Genomic DNA, 18361 nt, shown 5'->3' on the forward strand with positions numbered 1-18361 from the left:
GGCCTGCCTAAATTTTCCTACTCTGCTAGAAAAAAATCCTACTATAGCACTTCCCTAACTAGAGGGTGCTACCTTACCAACATGCAACACTGTATGAAAACTAAGATAAAATAATAATAAAGCCAACATGTGTGTTAATATGTAAAACACATTTCAATGTTCATATATAAAGTGTGAGTTAAACAAAATACTGTGAACAATCCAATCTAGGTTAGTCCTCAAGGTGTGAGCACTCCTTTATACTACACACTATGAAATGCAGCCCAATCACCAACGTCACTCCAACCTGCTTCCTTACATAATATGACCTCTACAAGCAAATTTGGACTAACACATTTTTATCCCTTCTGAAGAAATCCTGCTGCAGGACTATAATGACACCATCATGGTAATCGGTACTCGAGATCCTTGAAAGTAGTGGTGAGTTGTGCATCCTTCTGGTTCACATACACTATATTAACAAATGTATTGGGACACCTGCCTTTACACGCCTATGAACATTAATGGCATCCTAATCTTAGTCCGTAGGGTTTAATATTGAGTTGGCCCACCCTTTGCAGCTATAACACCTTCAACTCTTCTGGAAAGGCTGTCCAGAAGGTTTAGGAGTCTGTCTATGGGAATGTTTGACCATTCTTCCAGAAGCGCATTTGTGAGGTCAGGCACTAATATTGGACAAGAAGGCCTGGCTTGCAGTCTCCGCTCTAATTCATCCCAAAGGTGTTCTGTTGGGTTGAGGTCAGGACTCTGTGCAGGCCAGTCAAGTTCCTCCACCCCAAACCCGCTCATCCATGTCTTTATGGACCTTGATTTGTGCACTGGTCCAAATCATTTGGTGGAGGGGGCATTATGGTGTGGGGTTGTTTTTTAGGGGTTGGGCTTGGCCCCTTAGTTCCAGTGAAGGGAACTCTTAAGGCATCAGCATACCAAGACATTTTGGACACTTTCATGCTCCCAACTTCGTGGGAACAGTTTGGGGATAGCCCATTCCTGTTCCAACATGACTGCGCATCAGTCCACAAAGCAATGTCTGTCTGCCACTTTCTGGCTGAAAGCCCTGGTTGTACATATTAACACACCTGTTTGATTCATTATGATTTTACCCTTAGTTTTCATACAGTGCTGTTTTGTTAGTAATACTAACTTTTTTTTACTATTATTTTTATATCACTTCATTATCGAATGTTTTTGTGAATTAAGTTTAGTGAGGGTAGCGCTGCACTGCATATTTTGCTATTAGTAGTGGTACCCCTAGATCTAAAGCTAGTCTGTGTACTGCTTCTCTGGGATTTGTCAAGCAAGCAGCCTGCAACACACCATTTTGTCTTCCTTCCTAAGCCTGCACCATTCTCTGACTCGTAACCGGGGGGGGGGGGGGGGGGACATACTGGACCTCAGTTCTTCAGTTCTCCTAGACTGCCTGTGACTCTCTCTCTCTGCAGATGTTTTAGCAGCACAGCTCACAGTCCTAGCACAGACAGCCCACAGCTCCCCAGGTTCTATCTCTGATCTCCCCAGGATTCTTGCCTCTCTAGTAGGTAGGGTTATAGTCCCCGCTGAGATGAGGAGAATGGGTGGGTTTTGGTAGTTTAACATTTAACATTTACAACAAACAACTTGGCAGGGCTGATACCAAGTCCTGCAAAATAAATCCCCAAAAACAAGTCTGGCAGAGAAACATGCATTTTTCTGCACTTCCCTTCTAAAAGGGAAAAAAGGGGAATTGTTTATTTAATAAAGAGATATACTGAATATGTTTTTTTTTTTTAATGTTGCTTTGACATATGCTTTAAGTCTACTCTTTTGCAGAAATGTTATCATTTTTATTTCAAAATATGAGACCCTTTAAAGTGAAGCAAACCACTAAACTGAGCCCCTTCAGATCAGTGTATGCAGCTGAAAGTCAAGACCAGTATTGTAATAAAAAATTTATATTAAGCAGAACGATCTAAAGTTCTTTGTTGTTTGTACCATTTTAGATCTTAAAAAATTATCAAATTGTAGATTTTTGAATTATATTTATTATCAATAAAGGATATGTAAAATAAACTTTTTGTACTGGTTCCCATGGTTTTCCCATATGTAATTAACGTCCATATAGCAAGTAAACAGCTCATAATGGCTGCAGAAATCACTCTTAGCTGACTGTAACTGCAATTCATTAGCCTGTATGTACATTGGCTGTTGCGTGTGGAAAAGCATGATTCAGCTTCATTGCTCTGTATCCATCTGTAACATAAGATGCTACGCCAAGCCTAAGAATTAGTCAGGAGGAAAATGAGAGAAGCCTTGATGACATGAATAAGCAGGAATGGCAATTTTTTGAAGGTGCTGAGCGGATACTGACAGTTAAGTGAGGGAGTCCCCTACCCTGAATTCTGTATTATAATAAAAGGATGTTAGAGGGCTTTTGATTGGCTGACAGTTGTGCGCTAAAGCACACAAGTTACTGCCCCTACTTCTTCCCAGATAGGACAGGGACCCACCAGCTGGTAATTCTTTGCCTTTGTAAGTAGGTAAATATCCACGCTCAGTTAAACTTAAACAACTAACAGCAGCTGAATACCATAACCCAGATACTGGGCACAGAAATGCAAAGAAAAAAATAAAGTGCAGCGCTTGTTCAATAAATAATGATTAAATAATGGCACAAGTGAAACATGCAAAAATGGTGACAATCGAAAACCAAAATAAAGTGGCATTCAAACAAAATCAATAGTAAATGTCTATAGAAATATCAAAAAAATCCAACAAATAGCGTGACTTGATTGAATCACCACTAATAAATTCTTTGCCTTTACCATATTGTGCCCAACTCCTTGCCAGAGGCCTTCCCCAGCTATTAATCTTTATATTCAGAAGAAAGGAATGTTCACAGAAATGTTATAGTTATAGAAAGTGCACACTCTCTGGTTTAATTTGAGGGTATGTACATCCAAATCGGAGGAAGGGTTTGGGAATTGCAGCTCTTAAGAATAGCCACCCCTCCCCCTTTTTTCAAGGGACCAAAAGTTATTGGAAAATTTAATCAAAAGCTGTTTCATGGCAAGGTGTGGGCTACTCCTTCATTATTGCTTTATCAATTAAGCAGGTAAAAGGTCTGGAGTTGATTCTAAATGTGGTATTTGCATTTGGAATCTATTGCTGTGAACCTACGTCATGTGTTCAAAGGAGCTGTCCATGCAAGTGAAACAAAAAAAATCCACCAGAGAGATAGCAGCAACATTAGGAGTGGCCAAATCAACAGTTTGTTACATTCTGAGGAAAGAAGAATGCACGGGTGAGCTCAGCTACATAAAAAGGCCTGGACCTCCATGGAAGACAACAGTGATGGATGATCGCATGATCCTCACTGTGGTTAGGGATGAGCTTGGCCAATCACAGCGCCGGCAGCGAGGAGAGCCATGATTGGCCACAGGCAGGATGCCTGTGGCCAATTATAGCTCAGGTGGTTTAGTACACGCCCCACACTATATAAGGCCACCAGCGTGGCAGCCTTGTGTAGTGTGTTCCGGCGTGCAGGAAAAGAGCAAGATAGGCAGGGACAGTGTTCTTTTCTCAGGCATCTGTAGGAGTTAAAGTGGGTGTTGTGTGCCTCCAGCACAGTATACACCTGTATCTACCCTTTTTTGCTGGTGTTCTCTAATACAGGCATCTGCAGGAGTTAGTGGGTGTTGTGTGCCTCCAGCACAGTATACACCTGTATGTACCCTTTTTGCCCGTATTCTCTAATACAGGCATCTGCAGGAGTTAGTGGGTGTTGTGTGCCTCCAGCACAATATACACCTGAAAATACCCCTTATTGCTGGTGTTGTCTGTTGCATATCTTGCATATTAGCCTTTAAAATTAGCACTTTTGATTTCGAATGTTCGAGTCCCATAGACTTTAATAGGTTTCTAAAGTTCGTACGAATTTTTGGTCCGTTCGAAGGTTCTGGTGTGAACCGAACTGGGGGGTGTTCGGCTCATCCCTATCTGTGGTAAACAAAAAGCCATTCACAACATCCAGACAAGTGAAGGGCACTTTCCAGGAAGTGGAAATATCATTGTCAAAGTCTACAATTAAGAGAAGACTTCACAAGAGCAAATACAGAGGGTTCACCACAAGGTGCAAACCATTCATAAGCCCGGAGAATACAAAAGCCAGATTTGACTTTGCCAAAAAACATCTAAAAAGGCCAGACCATTTCTGGAAAAGCATTCTTTGGATGGATGAAACTAAGGTTAATCTGTATCAGAATAACAGGAAGAAAAAAGTGTGCATAAGGCTTGGAACAGCTCATGATCCAAAGCACACAACATCATCTGTAAAACATGGTGGAGGTAGTGTGATGGCAGGAGCATGCATGGCTTCCTGTAGCACTGGGCCATTGGTGTTTATTGATGATGTGACAGAAGACAGAAGCAGCCGGATGAATTCTGCAGTGTTTAGAGATATACTGTCAGCCCAGATTCAGCCAAATGCAGCAAAGTTGATTGGAAGGGCCTTCACAGTAGAGAAGGACAATGATCCAAAACACACTGCAAAAGCAACCCAGGAGCTTTTGAAGGAAAAGAAGAGGAATATTCTGCAATGGCCGTGTCAATCACCTGATCTCAACCCAATTGAGCATGCATTTCACTTGCTGAAGGTAAAACTAAAGTCAGAAAGACCCACAAACAAAGAACAACCGAAGACAGCGGTAGTTAGAGCCTGGCAAAGCATCAGAAAGGAGGAAATTCAGTCTTTGGTGATGTCCATGGGTTTCAGACTTTGCCAGTAAAGGATTCTTAACAAAATATTAAAAATTAACATTTTATTTATGATTGTATTCATTTGTCCAATTACATTTGAGCCCCTGAAAATGGGAGGACTGTGTATAGAAATGGTTGCAAAATTTGTACTTGATATTTATGTTCAACCCCTTGAATTAAAGCTGAAAGTCTGCACTTCAAATACATTTGGATTGCTTCATTTAAATTATTTTCTGGTGGCATACAGAGCCAAAAGTATGCAAATTGCACCTGTGTCTATCTAAGCCCTTGTACACACAGTCGGACATTCCAACGGAAAATGTCCGATCGGACCGCGTTGTCGGATAATCCGACCATGTGTGGGCTACATCGGACTGTTTCCGTCGGAATATCCGACCGACAAAGTTTTAGAGCTGGGCTATAAAATTTTCTGACAACATGATTCGATTGGACTTTGTCCGATCATTTGTAGAGAATTCCAATCGGACAAAGTGCCATGCATGCTCAGGTCAAATTCCTAGACCAAAGCTATCGGCTACTAGCCTGAACGTAGTCCCGTCGTAATGAAATAACGCCATCACGTTACGAACGATCGAATTTTTCGACAACTTTGTCCGACCGTGTGTATGCAACACCAGTTTCAGACAAAATCTGTCTGACAAAATCTGACAGATTTTGTTGTCAGAATGTCTGACCGTGTGTACAGGGGCTAACTGTATGCTGTCTGCTGTCAATTGGCATTCTTTGCCAATCACATATAGTGGACATACTCTAGCAATCAGTAGGCAATGTGTGGAAGCTTTTTCTTTGTCAGCTGAAATCGGTGCCTATAATTTGAATATAATTATAATAGAATAGAATAATAATGTTGCAGTTTACATTTAAGAATAATTTTGTGAACAAGGGAGCTAAAAAATGGTGGTTAATAACCCACAGTAAGCTAAAAAATAAATAAATATATATAATCTAAATGAAAAGTAAATAATTTAAAATAGTTTATCCTAAAAATCTTTCCCCAACAAAATAAAGGACCCTTTAAAAGCAGACACATATAGAAACCATTCATTGTGTAATAAGACCAAGGACTATAGCCCCTTTTAAGCATGTTGAAGTATACAGAACGCAGTGGTCAGACGTATACTATAGTGTGCCTTGAATTGCTGGTTAGCAAAAGCTCATGTGCAAGCAAAAATGCTGCTTTTTTTCCTTACATGTGAATGTTCACATATGCGCTAACTAAGGGGAAATTCTCTTGCAAAGTGAACAGCCCATTTGCTTTTAGTAAATAAAGCCCAACTGGTCTGCTGACAACTTTAAAACTTGGATTTTTTTTACCGCTTTCTGTGTAGCACTGGTGGTATAAATCCCCCCCCCCCCCCCAGTGGGTACACAAACAGCAATACAAAAAAACAACAACAACAAATATAGGGTTATAGTTCTTTCCTATTCTATTCAAAAGTTAAAAAAAGTTTTGGCTAAACATACACTTAAAGACCCTTTTCATGCATAACACCCACGTTTTCAAGAAGTAGGATAGCAGTAAAGTCTGAAGCCTGTATAATACTGGGATCTATAACAGAACTGGAGTATTGTGTGTTTGTTACAGCTTGAAAATAGATATCACCGCAGAGCTCGGCTTCAGAATCTGGTACACTGCTCTTTACATGACCCTCATAAAGTGTAATCGTGAGGTCCCAAAATAGTATTAGGCGTCACTGACATTCCTCGGGTGGAAGTCAACGAGAAATCAATCTGTAGAAAACAAACATGCTGGTAGACTAAGAACAACATTCATCATTTGTCTTTGTTGGATGCCCTGTGCTAGTGTCTTAAAAGAAAGTTGATCAAGAAATGTTACAGGTGCTGCCTTCCCCATATGAAGGCGATCTGAGCAGAAGCTCGCTCCCCCCCCCCCCCCCCCCCCCTCCTCCCGCAGGCTGTTGTGGAATGTCACAGCTCCCAGGAGACTGCAGTACCAATCACGGAACACAGCTCGGCTCACGCATGCGCAGTGGGCAGCCGGCTGTGAAGCCACAGGGAGTCACAGTCGGCTTCCCACAGTTAGGATGCCAGCGCCTGCATCCAAAGACTGGCAAAGATCTGGTTCGGGTGAGGACATTGCTGGATCCTGGGACAGGTAATTGTGGGGTTTTAAATGTCAGCAGCTACTGTTATGGGGCTGAGTGCTTCTATTGATGTACACAGTGTTGAGAGTCACATCTCTGGTCCCTGCATACAAGGATGGTTCCAAAGGATGCTTCAATAAACAGGAACCATCCTAGAACAGGAAACCTGGTGCAGCTGTCATCACAGCTGTCATAGCACAAGCTTAAACTGAAGCATAGGTAAGGACTGAAAATAAAGAAGCTGTACACTCGGTAAGTAATTAAACACTTGACCTCCAAAAGGTTTTCCCCCCTTCATGACCAGGCCATTTGTTTGCTATTCGGCACTGTGCTACTTCAACTGGCAATTGCACCACTGAACGCAAATTAAATTTACATAGAACTTTCTTTTGGCGGTATTTGATCACCATTGGGTTTTTAATTTTTGTTATAAAAATTAAAAAAGACCTAAAATTTTGAAAAAAAAATGATATTTTCTAATTTCTGTTATAAAACATATCCAATAAAGTCAAATTTGTTGATAAATTTAGACCAACATTTATTCTGCTACATGTCTTTGGTAAAAAAAAAATCCCACAAAGTGTATATTATTGGTTTATGTCTACAAACTAAAGTGTATATTATTGGTTTATGTCTACAAACTATGGTATATATACCGTATATACTCGAGTATAAGCCGACCCAAATATAAGCCGGAGCAACTAATTTTACCACAAAAAACTGGGAAAACTTATTGACTTGAGTATAAGCCTATAGTGGGAATTGCAGCAGCTACTGGTAAGCAATGCCCATCTGCAGCCTCACTGTGCCCATTTGCAGCCTCACTGTGCCCATCTGCAGCCTCACTGTACCCATTTGCAGCCTCACTGTGCTCATCTGCAGCCTCACTGTGCCTATTTGCAGCCTCACTGTGCCCATCTGCAGCCTCGCTGTGCCCATTTGCAGCCTCACTGTGCCCACCTGTACCTTTGATTACAAACAGCGGGTGTCTCCCGCTGTGTCATGCAACTGCAGTCTTAACTGTTTGGCGGCCATCCACTGTAACAAAGCCCCACTTCCTCCTTGTCTGTGATAGTCGAAACATTGATTCAGTTTCCCAGCATTGTATCAGTGTTCCATCTACCACAGACGAGGAGGAGGCAGGGCTTTGTTACAATGGACGGCCGCCAAACAGTTAAGACTGCACGACACAGCGGGAGACTCTCACGAGTATAAGCCGAGGGGGGCTTTTTCAGAATAAAAAATGTGCTGAAAAAGTTGGCCTATACACAAGTATTTATGGTATATATATATATATATATATATATATATATATATATATATATATATATATACACGTTATGAAAACAGGCTACAAGGGCAAGTTCAGAGGGTGGTGATAAGTGGGGTGGGTTTAGCGGGGGGGGCATCATCGATAGTTTAAAAAAAACTATTAGATAAGCACCTGAAAGATGGCAACATACAGGGATATACAATGTAATACTGACATATAATCACACATGGGTTGGACTTGATGGACTTGTGTCTTTTTTTAACCTCACCTACTATGTAACTACGTAACTATGTATAGTTACATGACCTCTTTTAGGAAAGTAGACAGTCTGTGGTATTTAGTAAGAGGCATGACGTGTTTTTTAAAGTTGTAAATTTTTTGTCACAATTTTTTTGAAAATTAAGCAATTAAACAAAATTTGTTTTATTTCACATACTTATTTTTACATACTGTCACCAGCGCAGTACAGCATCATCATTCGACTGGCGTGGCTTTGATCAGGGACACTGGCTGGTGACAGTAAGTAAAACATTTTTTTTATAATTTTCTATTACATTTTTTAGACTTTTTTTCTATCTTTTTTTTTACATACTTTTATCGGAGTAGTAACTCTGTAGTACCCGAGCTGCTCAAAGTGGCTGGGTATGGGTAGCTGCAATGTGACGTTGGAGCGGAACGCCCCAGGCTGGATGAGGTACATGTCTGTGTCATCCATGTCATCCAGTCTGCCCGTGGTGCCCCCCTGCAGTAAATGTACTATGGGTGGGTGGACAGTGTTTAAATCAGCTGCTAACAGTGCTTAAAAGATGAGTGCTTAATATCACTTTAATACTTTGGGGGTTCTTTACGAAAGGCAAATCCACTTTGCACTGAAAGTGCACTTGGAAGTGCAATCGCTCTAAATCTAAGGGGTAGATCTGAAATGAGAGGAAGCTCTGCTGATTTTATCATCCAATCATGTGCAAGCTAAAATGCTGTTTTTTCTTTTCTTTGCATGTCCCCCTTGGATCTACAGTGACTGCACTTCCAAGTGCACTTGCATTGTAAAGTGGATTTTCCTTTAGTAAATAACCTCCTTTGAGTTACTGGCCCAGAGTAAGAATGCATATAAGGATTTCTTATTTTCTTTGACTTTCCTCATCTACATCAGGGTTTTGGGTCAAATACTGAAGTCAGTCATGGTAACAGCCAGGGAAACTAGAGTTTTTAGGAAGTGGACTACATTGGTTGGTCCTGTATTTTGCTCATGAAAGGTTTACCTTAAAACTGTAGATACACATATAACATTGCTTCCAGCACCAGTAGAAAATGCATGCATAGTGGGCAGTGCCATGACAATTACTATTTTATGTGAATAATATGAATTAAGTAGAGTTCTGCAGAGGGTAATTTACATTTATATTTCATTGTGTTCCACTTATTTCATGCAGTATATATTTAATGTGTATATAACATACATTTATACCTTATTGCGCTTCACTTATTTTATGCTGTAGCAGCACAGTATTCCCATTACTAAATTTCACTCCAAATCTGGTGACACTAGCAGTAATTGGCAGCAGTGCCTTAAATAATCTTACACTACAAATATGAAGCTAATAGCTAAAGAGAAATGTAAAACAAAAGGTAAAACCTTTGAGGTACTGCTTAGGCATAATTAGACACAAATTATAATAATTATAATAAATATTACTTTTTGAGTTCAGATCCACTTTAAAGTCCCTTTTCCAAGAAATGGTCATTGTTCTCTGCAGTTGAATTGGGGTTATGTTATGTGGTCAGTTAAATTGCACACCGTGCTCAAAAGAGTTTTTCCCTCTAAGTAGCACACATGAGGAAAGCTTGAATTGTGCAATATATGAAATATTTCCAGGTTCAATGTGAGTGTTCTCACATTGAGGCCCTAATTTTGCTTGTGTGGTTTCCAATGGTGCAAAGCATCCCTCCACCACATGGAAACCACAGTACGCAGAGGAAACTCAAGTTTTTCAATAGTTGTAGCACCAGAATGGTTTTGTGTCATTTTGTCATGGGTGGAATGGAATAAATGCATAAAGCATACAGTATGTAAACCCAATCACCTACATTTTTATGTAAGCTTTAACATGTTGATTACATTTTTTTAATTCACTTCCAATATTTTTCAATTTGCAGCTTTCATTAAAGTGGATGCAAACCCAATTTTTTTTTTTTTGTTTATAGAGTATATAGAGTATACGATTTCCTAACATTTGAGCCCAGTCTTGCCACAAAGAGTTAATCCAGCTCTGAGCAATCCTCTTTTATTGTTCAGTGAGATAAATCTTGACAAACAGAGAAAAACTTTGTCCTTCTTCCCCCTTGCTTGAGTGACAGGTGATTTACATATCTCGTGTACTAGCCATGCATTATTTTTTAATTACCTCCCACTCCCTTTTTCTGCTGCTCTTCAAGGATTATCTGTTCCACACCTCAGCATGATTTGGCATGCTGAAGTCATGTGGGGACTTTTCTGGGTTTTCACTGGATGTTAATGATCATAGCAGAAGTTCAGTGTAAGAAATACACAGGAGAAAATGCATGTTGATAAGGGGAGTGTAGAGGTGGGTGGGGAGTCTACTGACATCACGACTCCACCCACTGAGCCCTGGAAAACAGACCCACCCACAAAATCTGCAGTTTTTCGGGTCTCATAGCAGACAGAGGGGAGGCATTTCACACATAAGTATACATGAGGCAGGAGGCATGTATATCCTTCTATATAACCAATATTGCAGTAGGTTAGAAAGGATGAGAGTGAGTTTACATACACTTTAAAATGATAATGATTATATTATGCCATGAATATCCTTGTTTAGCCACTTCCTGTTATAATGGTATAGTGCTCTATACTTATCTTCCAGTTGTGCTCCTGTTGTCACCCTGAATAAAAAACATAGGTTGCCAGCACACTATGGATCTGTAATCAATGGTCCAGATGTTTATTGAAGAGATCACATCACAAACAATGCTTGGATGGTGGCTCTTCCATTGATGGATTTGGGACAAATCCTTGAGACTTTTGATAGGAGAGGTATCCTTACGGTGCCCGTTATTGAAGAAGACCCAGCTCAGGGCAGGTGAATCCAGTGTTTGGCATAAAGCCAAGTACAGCTTGTCATGACTGCAGTGGTAAAGGCAAGGAAAGTTAACAAATAAAAAAATAAAATAAAAAATAAGCATGCTGTGTGAATGGGAATACATAACAAACATATAGGGGGTTATTTACAAAAGGAAACTCCACTTTGCACTGCAAGTGCACTTGGAAGTAAAGTCGCTGTAAATCCGAGGGGGACATGCAAGGAAAATATAAAACAGCATTTTAGCTTGCATATGATTGGATGATAAAATCAGCAGAGCTTCCCCTCATTTCAGATCTACCCCTCCGATTTACAGTGACTACACTTCCAAGTGCACTTGCAGTGCAGATTGGATTTGCCTTTGTAATGTGACTGCAAACGTGGAAATATAATTTAAAATGTTACTCCATGTTTCTGATAAAATAAAAACTAATATAGCATATACAACGTGTTCAATAGCTAAACAAGCTATATTGTAATTGAATATTATTAAAAATGACCTTTCCCTGTCAGCCTCCTCATTTTCTGTAAAATTCAATGCAATATGGCATCCTGGAGGTCTTCTGTACACAGTTGATGTATAGAACTTCCCTAAAAAGATGACTGGCTCGCTCATTCTCAAAGAAGTCTGCAGTAAAATGCAAGTCAGATCTTAGGCTTTCTCTGTAGCAAATTTGCATAGCAAGACTCTAGCACAGGGGTCTCAAACTGCCGGCCCTGCTTCCAGATTTTTTTGTCAAAGCTTATTTGAACAAGCTGAAGTTAGAAGCTGGCTGCCATGCACAGCTGCACCAAATTTTGCACTCTCCAGTGTTAGCAAATCAACCCCAATGTGTGTGACTAGCAGTAGCTATCAATAGTGGCTGTCAGTTTTGTACAAATCAATGGCCGGCGCCACAGTCTTTCACATGTAACTGCTTACCTGAGTGTATCAAAAAGTTTACCAAGGTTCCATCACAGGAAGGCACTGTGGGAGTCCTGGTGATAGAGCAGTGCCACATCCTATAAGTCAATTTTAAATCAAGATACAGTGCAGAAAAAATTGACTTTGTAGGCACCAATTATAAAAAAAATTACATAATAGTATATTAAACACATAATGGTACAAACAATCACATTTAAAAACTTTTTTGCAATAAAAAATGCAAAACTGACATCTAAGACAAAAAATGCATGACATTATACATCATTGTAATCCTGCAAACATGATGTAGTATGCAAGAAAAAAAATGCTCTACATGTTTCGCAATTGAATGCTTCTTCGGAGACCTATTAATTGTTCTTGAAAACAATGATAGATTATGTCTCAATAGGACCCAGGGCCCAACGCCTGACACTATTAGTGGTCAGCATACAAATGTAAAGCCAGATTGTCAGTTCAACAGACGGACATAGTTGCATCCGAGCACACCTGATAGGCAGCCCACAACACAAGTGTGAATCAGCTCATAAGCAGGCGGTATGGTAAAAATAACATAAATTAATTCAGTATATCTTTAACAGCTGAATATTGAGATAGAGCTGATAGGGAGGTCAGGAAACAGACCCTCACCAGAGAAGGATGCCATGGTGTATAATGTCATGCATTTTTTGTCTTAGAGAGATGTCAGTTTTGCATTTTTTATTTCAAAAAAGTTTTTAAATGTGATTGTTTGTACCATTATGTGTTTAATAAACTATTATGTCATTTTTTTATAATTGGTGCCTACAAAGTCCATTTTTTCTGCACTTTATCTTGATTTAAAATTTGCTTACCTGAGTAAATACATGTAAATAGAGCCTCCTACTGACCCTGGAGACAGCCATCCTCCTGCCACCCCCCTCCCCTCCACAATGCAAACCCCCAATATGGTATACACTTTATTTGCCGGCTGATGATACATCATCAATGTTACCATGCATTCAGTTATGCAGAAGATTGCATTGCATTACATTCTTTCCCAGCCTTGATGGCTGGGGAAACTGTCAATGTTGCTTCTGGGTCAGGAACAAGAAGGGAAGGAGAGTGGATGTATGTCCGCTCTTCTACCTCCCCTTTACCCGGAGGAACCCGCTATGCCCATTCTGGATGCCGGAGATGGGCAAGCGGCTCTTGGGATACATAGCTGGAGAGCACTTTACTGTGGTGCAGTGTTGCCAACCCCCCAAAGTGAAATTTAGAGATTGCACCCAAAATTTACAAACAGTACCAACTGGCAAAAATCATGAACTTTACTGACAGACACATTTTTTATGAACACATCAAAAAAGTACAATGGCTGATTTCAGTGCAAATATCAATATTTAAACTATATATTGTGCTAATCGCACATGTAATTAGTGCGATTAATGGAAAACATACATAGAGCGCATATAGGGGACGCCCCTTTGGACTTTTAGAATGGCAGAATAGTGCGTATAAAAAAAAAAATCAAGATTAAGTAAAAAGGCACAATGGTGCCAACTTTATTAATTTATAAAGGTAGAAAAAATATATATATGGTATAGAAACATATTCATCAACAATGAATTGTAACAATACATCAATGAATTGATATATAGAACATCATAGAATAACCCAAGGCTTATAAATTCTAAAATGCCACCTAAACAGAAGGAGGTCAGCAAATTAGATGTTCAACCATGTACCCAACATGTTTCGGAAATTGTTGCATTATTGTGCATTTTCCTTCCTCAGGGGTGGTTTATTATAGAGCAGGATTGGGTTGTTATTTTCATATCTGTAATATAAGTATAAATAGGTAATAGCATTTCAATATGTAAAGCAACATAGGAAGAATGCTATCTAATGTTGATAATTTTAAAAAGCTAATAGTACTTACATATTAGATTCATTGAATTAGGAAAAATTTATAAAAGCAAGTCAGAGCTACAGTACACGCTGGTGGCTTAAATTCTCAAATCCGCAAGGTATAGATGATAGGACATGTCTCCAAAGCTCAAATATCGAAAGCGCATCCACAAAAGGTGCCCTAGAAGTCCCACAGGAATGGGGTTTATACTGTGAAAATGGTCATAAGAGGAATAAAAATAAGTTCCTCTTAAAGCATAAATATATCGCAATCAGTCAAAAATAGTAAGCCAAGCTATCAACATAACAAATAGCGAGGTATGCAGTAATCTAGTGTATAGAATATACACAGAAAACTAGAGGAAAAAAAACAATATTATCCTTTTTTTTCCTCTAGTTTTCTGTGTATATTCTATACACTAGATTACTGCATACCTTGCTATTTGTTATGTTGATAGCTTTACATATTGAAATGCTATTACCTATCTATACTTATATTACAGATATGAAAATAACAACCCAATCCTGCTCTATAATAAACCACCCCTGAGGAAGGAAAATGCACAATAATGCAACAATTTCCGAAACATGTCGGGTACATGGTTGAACATCTAATTTGCTGACCTCCTTCTGTTTATGTGGCATTTTATAATTTATAAGCCTTGGGTTATTCTATGATGTTCTATATGTCAATTCATTGATGTATTGTTACAATTCATTGTTGATGAATATGTTTGTATACCATATATATATATTTTTTCTACCTTTATAAATTGATAAAGTTGGCACCATTGTGCCTTTTTACTTAATCTTGATTTTTTTTTTTATACGCACTATTCTGCCATTCTAAAAGTCCAAAGGGGCGTCCCCTATATGCGCTCTATGCATGTTTTCCATTATACCATTTAGGATGTTGGCAGTATAATTCAATACACTATTCAATTCTCATCCATTTAATTTTTCTCATAATTAGTGCGATTAGCAATGTGTTTAAGATATAACAAATGGCAAATACCATATTTCTCCAATTATATGAAGGTCAGGTTAATATAACCCAACACAGGGGTTTCCTTTACAGTGTAAGTGGGAGCTCTGTGGAACTTGACATAAAAGGGAACATGCTGGACCCCGATGTAAGAGGCGATGTTGCTGACTGTGGTGTAAAGGGAACCTCTGATGTAATTGGGTTGTCTCTGGTCATCACAGCCCCCTCCATACACAAGAGTCCATAGAGCTCCCCCTTACATTACAGTCCACAGATATGATCAGAGACTGCATACATGACAGAAGGGATGATCAGAGACTGTGGACATGGCACAAGAGATGATGAGAGACTGCATACATGGCACAAGAGATGATGAGAGACTGCATACATGGCACAAGAGATGATCAGAGACTGCATACATGGCACAAGAGATGATCAGAGACTGCATACATGGCACAAGGGATGATCAGAGACTGCATACATGGCACAAGAGGCGGTCAGACTTCGTACATGCTACAAGGGCAGGGCTGGTACAATAATATTCACAGCCAGATTCTGACACCATAAAACTAGAAGCAGCTTGCTTCCCTTACCTTCCACCTTCCACAGAGATGGTATGCAGAAATCTTCATCTGTGGCAGTACCATCAGTGCCACTCATACTCCTCCTGGGCCTTCTGCTGGCCTTTTTCCCTCCCCCTGGTCTCACTTCGCTCAAGGCTCTTCCCTGAGCTCCTCCTCATCTCACACGCCCTCCAGTTCAGCGGCGATTATCTTTGTGTGCTGCTGAACTAAAGGTGTTCCTAACCCTCTTTCTGCCACCACCCAGGTGGGAGGGAATTTTTTTCAGGATCCAGAAATCGTTGCCTCGAGGGCTGAAGGGGGCAGGTGGTGTCTTCAAGCTGAGGGTGTCTCTCTCTTCCCTGCATCTGGCAGAGGAGAAGTGCAGTAGCAGGTATGGGACTCAAGTCAGGAGAGGCGAGCATTTAAAGCTAATGGTGCCTGGCTGGGTTAGTATGTTCAACTGGGTACAGGTGTGAGCACAGGGGGTTGCTGTGTCCAGAGGCAGAGGTGTTTATCTGTCTCCGAACGCAGCAAACTATCCACATCCCTGCGCTCATGTGAATGTAGAATTTGCCACAGCACTACCCCTTGAGAAATGTATCCGGCTATTGGCAAGGCCTTTTATACCTTTGTATTTTTTAAATATAAACTTTGCTGTCATGATTTTAATCAACCAGAAAAAAAAACTGAAATTCCACAAAATAATTTCTTAGCTGCCCATAAACACGGCTGCAGAAAAATATTTATTATCTTGAATGCAGAATGTATGCAACACATTATTACTCTCATATCAACTCTGCCTGAAGATTCTAACAAGATTTTATGGTAGATATTTTATCTAGTTTTCTTTCTCGTTTTCTCAGCACAGCAGGTGCAACGTATCATACAAATGCATGAATAGAAATACATGTAGCTGACAGCTCAGCTCTGGAAATCATTCTATATATGTATGTTTATTTTAATATTTTCTGGTAAAGCACACAGCTAAAGCATGGATTCAGACCCTGTGTTTTTAAAGGGTAAACCCTCCCAAAAATGTTTATTTCAATGTTGTACAAGCTGTGTGGATTGCATCGCTTTCTCATACTGGTATGTCTCCAGAGATCGACAAAACAGTCTAATCTGTCTGAATTTCCTACCTTTGCACTAAATTAATTTGAATATCAAACAAGAGACTTGAAAGTCTTGAAATCCTTATCCTGTGTTCCCCAAAATTCCCCACTCCAGAATTATTCCTCCTTCCAGTACTGTAAACGGATTGAGCTGAGAACACAGACAAATACCTTAACCATATGCCCTTGGGAGATTATTAAAAGCAGTTGTGATTCAACCTATCAGCACCCACCCATATTGGAAATATCAGTTTTGATTGGACATAAAAATATTTTATATAGAAGAGTGGCTAATGTATGTTTCTTGTATTCTACAAAATGTACACGCTGACTTTATTAACAATTTTTTTCATTTGTATTGCCATTTAAAAAAAATGCTTTTAGCATACACCGAGGAGGTCAAGAACAACAGTGTTTCTCCACACTGAATTATTTTCCCACCACTATTTATTGCCAATGCTATACAGTTCATGGAACCATGAAGTAAGCAGATGAATCTAAGCTCTAATAATGAGGTTCTGGGGAAGATTTGAAGCTTTTCAAGTTAACGTTGTGATTTCCTCTTCACCATCTCTGATTCATCTTGAGGATCCTTTATTACCTGCATGTCAGCAGACAATGGAACACTATCATTCAAATCTCTGCATCCTTTTCTCTAGCCGAGTCTTACCACAGTGCCAGCAACAACACACAAATGTGTCATTACATAAGGGATGTGAATGGCTCCCTAGAATGCTGAAGGCAGAGCAATCAAGAAATACATTTTTTTCTAATCTGAGCTATAAAATCCAGAGAGAACCATTTAGAGCAGATATTAAAGGGAAACTATAGTGTATTTTTTGTGAGTGCACATCTCTAGCTATCGTTATAAACTTTACCAGAAAATAGCTTTTTATTTTTAAAATCTTTACTAAATAAAGACTCAGACAAACAAAAATTCAAGGCATGGTACACATTCTCATGGTATGCAAATCAAAAATATGTGAAGGTTACACTCAGTAGTAGAGGAAGATGAGAAGAACCTGATTCAAAATGAATTTATTTATCCTGAAACTTTGTGTCTCAGCAGAGTGAGACATAAGATGTCCATGTACCAATGGAGGATCTCATTAATGACAATAAAATCCTAAGTATAATCATCCTGAGTCATTTTTTTTTTGTTTAAAGGTTAGGAGGGGAATGGGTCATGGGGTGTGGGTTGAAGTGATCTTTAAAGGAGGGAAATAGTGAGAGGAAGGACCATTAAGGGCTGTGTATGGAAAGGAATAAGGAAGTGAAAACTATTGCTGGTCTAGCAAGAGGGGTAGGAAGGGTTAGGAGATCAAGATGTATAATGCTTAAGGGCTTTGCCTGAGGATGCCTTCCCCTTCCCTATGTGTCGCAACTCCCGAGAAACACAACCAATACCAGATAGCCCATATCACTCAAAAAAGAGACATCCATAGAATCATAAGCATATGGTGTGGGGCTGGATATAATATATAATGTATATAAACAAAGTACACTCCCCTACACCTAACCCATATTGATGCCCAAAGAGAAATTGAACCTGGAGAAATCAACTGGTTGTGGAGAAGTTTTGCAAACCTGGAGCCATTAGCTGAAACCTGAGTATTCGCAAGCTGATCACAAGCTGATCTTTGTGAGGATTACTATTGAAAGTGTCATTAGACCCAAGG

At 39.6% G+C, this 18361-nt stretch overlaps 1 long non-coding RNA gene across 1 annotated transcript; it reads left to right on the top strand.

Annotated features, from left to right (window-relative positions):
• The first annotated feature begins 6746 nt into the window (after window positions 1-6746).
• Window positions 6747-17821, top strand: LOC143996105 (uncharacterized). The gene is made up of 2 exons (XR_013277505.1): window positions 6747-6871; window positions 17067-17821. It is a non-coding gene; the product is annotated as an uncharacterized LOC143996105 (long non-coding RNA).
• Window positions 17822-18361: the final 540 nt, after the last annotated feature.

The sequence above is a fragment of the Lithobates pipiens genome, unplaced genomic scaffold (assembly GCF_037356315.1).
Source record: "Lithobates pipiens isolate NorthernLeopardFrog02 unplaced genomic scaffold, aLitPip1_a1.2 Scaffold_19, whole genome shotgun sequence".
Classification (NCBI taxonomy): domain Eukaryota; kingdom Metazoa; phylum Chordata; class Amphibia; order Anura; family Ranidae; genus Lithobates; species Lithobates pipiens.